Source organism: Cynara cardunculus, unplaced genomic scaffold (genome assembly GCF_001531365.2).
Source record: "Cynara cardunculus var. scolymus isolate 2C unplaced genomic scaffold, CcrdV1 Un_Scaffold_9965, whole genome shotgun sequence".
Lineage (NCBI taxonomy): Eukaryota > Viridiplantae > Streptophyta > Magnoliopsida > Asterales > Asteraceae > Cynara > Cynara cardunculus.
This window is the reverse complement of record NW_020205412.1, coordinates 4,023-6,854: the sequence shown is the minus strand read 5'-3', so window position 1 is coordinate 6,854 and position 2,832 is coordinate 4,023.

Below are 2,832 nucleotides of genomic sequence, written 5' to 3'. Positions count from 1 at the left end.
CATGTAGTTAATGAAAAAGGAATTCAAGTAGACCCCGCCAAGATTGAGGCTATTAGGAATTGGAAAGCCCCAAGAACCCCTACAAAAATCCGCCAGTTCCTTGGGTTAGCAGGCTATTATCGGTGATTCATTGCAAATTTTTCGAAAATTGCACAGCCGCTCACAGCCTTAACCCAAAAGGACAAGAAGTTCATTTGGGGTGAGAAGCAAGAAGAAGCATTCGAGAATCTCAAGCGGAAACTATGCAATGCACCTATCTTATCCTTACAGCAGGGTTCGGAGAACTTCGTGGTCTTTTGTGACGCATCGCATCAAGGTTTAGGATGCGTATTGATGCAAAAAGATAAGGTCATTGCATATTCCTCGAGACAACTGAAAGTGCATGAAAAGAATTATACTACGCACGACCTTGAGTTGGGAGCAGTGGTATTTGCACTTAAGATATGGAGGCACTATCTCTATGGCACAAAATGCACCATCTACAATGATCATAAAAGCCTTCTAAACATCCTCAATCAAAAAATGTTGAATATGAGGCAAAGAAGATGGGTTGAATTGCTTAGTGATTATGATTGTGAGATCAAATAACATCCAGGTAAAGTCAATGTTATGGCCGATGCTTTGAGCCGGAAGGGAGGTATAAAGCCAACATGGGTGCGAGCTTTGGGAATCTTGGTGAATACCAGTTTGAAGGCCCAAATTCTAGAGGATCAAAAAGAAGCTCTAAGAAAGGAGAATTTGAAGAATGAAATTTTGCATGGTATGGAGTCCAAATTTCAGACAGGGTCTGATGGGGTGTGTTATTTGGGAAATAGAGTTTGGATACCCAAGATTGGCAATCTTAGATCAACCATTTTGGACGAAGCTCATCGATCAAAATATTCGATTCACCCGGGAGCAAACAAGATGTATAAGGATCTAAGAGCATATTACTGGTGGCCTGGAATGAAGAGAGACATTGCAATGTATGTAAATAAGTGTTTAACTTGTGCAATAGTCAAGGTCGAGCATCATAAACCTTCTGGTCTGCTCCAGCAGCCCGAAATTCCTCAATGGAAATGGGAGCAGATATCGATGGACTTCATAACTAAGTTACCCCGATCAGGAAATGGGCATGATGCCATCTGGGTAATTGTAGATCGATTGACAAAATCTGCTCATTTCTTTCCAATCCGAGAAGATTATAAGAGGGAGAAGTTAGCTCAGATGTATATAAACGAAATTGTCGCCAGGCATGGGATACCTATTTCTATTCTATCAGATAGAGATAGCCGTTTTACGTCAAGGTTTTGGCAGTCGTTCCAGCAAGGGTTGGGTACTCGTCTGGACCTAAGCACTTCTTATCACCCCCAGACTGATGGACAAACCRAAAGAACAATACAGACCCTGGAAGACATGTTGCGGGCCTGTGTTATAGATTTTGGTGGGAGCTGGGACACGCATCTTCYTTTAGTAGAATTTGCCTACAACAACAGCTACCATACCAGCATCCAATGTGCGCCTTACGAAGCTTTGTATGGGCGCAAGTGCAGATCTCCATTGTGTTGGTCAGAAATTGGTGATAAACAGTTAACTGGACCCGACGTTGTCCAAGAAACCACTGATAAGATTGTGGTAATCAAAGATCGACTCAAGGCTGCAAGGGATCGTCAGAAGAGCTATGCCGACAATCGGAGGAAACCTTTAGAGTTCCAGAAGGGTGATAAAGTTTTTCTAAAGGTCTCGCCATGGAAGGGAGTTATGCGTTTTGGAAAGAAAGGCAAGCTGGGTCCTCGTTATATTGGCCCTTTCGAAATAGCAGAAAGGATTGGACCAGTGGCATACAAGCTAAATTTACCCCCGGAGATAAGCGCTATTCATGATACATTCCATTTATCGAATCTCAAAAGATGCCTAACAGATGAAACTCAAGTAATGCCACTAGAAGACGTGCAAGTTAACGATCAACTGCGTTTCGTTGAGAAACCCATAGAGATCATGGATAGAGAAGTTAAGCAGTTGAGGCGTAGCAGGATCCCCATAGTCAAGACGAAGAGAGTTCTTGCATGTGAGGTCCGATCATATTCTTGGATGATTGAATCTTGCATGCATCTTTAAATAGGATTTCCCATCCTCTTAGCCTGCTGGAATCAAAATTCTTATTTGTTTTGTTTCCTTTTCTGGAATTTACTTAGAGATGTTGATTTTCTGTTAAAATCTAAGTTCATGAAAATGTTAAACGTGAAACCCCTCCCCATAATTGCTACCATTCTTGGTGCATGCAACCGGTTTTAGGGAGGCGTGAGGCTCAAGGTTGTAGATTATTCTTGAAAAGAATGTTAAACCCACTCAAAATCTCTTGATTTTGGTAATTGGCGGCTGTCATCATTGTTTTGGGATGACTTAAAATGATGTCATTAATGGGATTTTGGAAGGTTCCTTTTTAATAAATAATTAAATATCGGCTTTATTTTATAAAAACACTTGATGGCTTTGCGTTTAGAACAACTTTGCTCTACCTTAGGCAGGAAACCGTAAGTATTAAAGCATTGGTTTGGTTTGTCAGGAAGTTCGAGCGMGCTTAGAAAGCCTCTAAAGGGAATCTTTGGATATTCATCAAACTAGTGAGTTCTCACGRCYCCACTTTTAATGCTTTTWWTATATTTTCTGGGGGAAAAGCATGAGATTGAGCAAACTTTGCATGTTTATGTTATTTGAAATSTTGGGACTAAAGAACTGTTTAGTCRATGCTTTGCTCAAAACTTTGGACTATGGAACTGCTTAGTCAAGCTCTGTTGAAACCTCTGGACTAAGGAACTGCTTAGTCGGGTTTATTATGTTTTGTTTTGACAA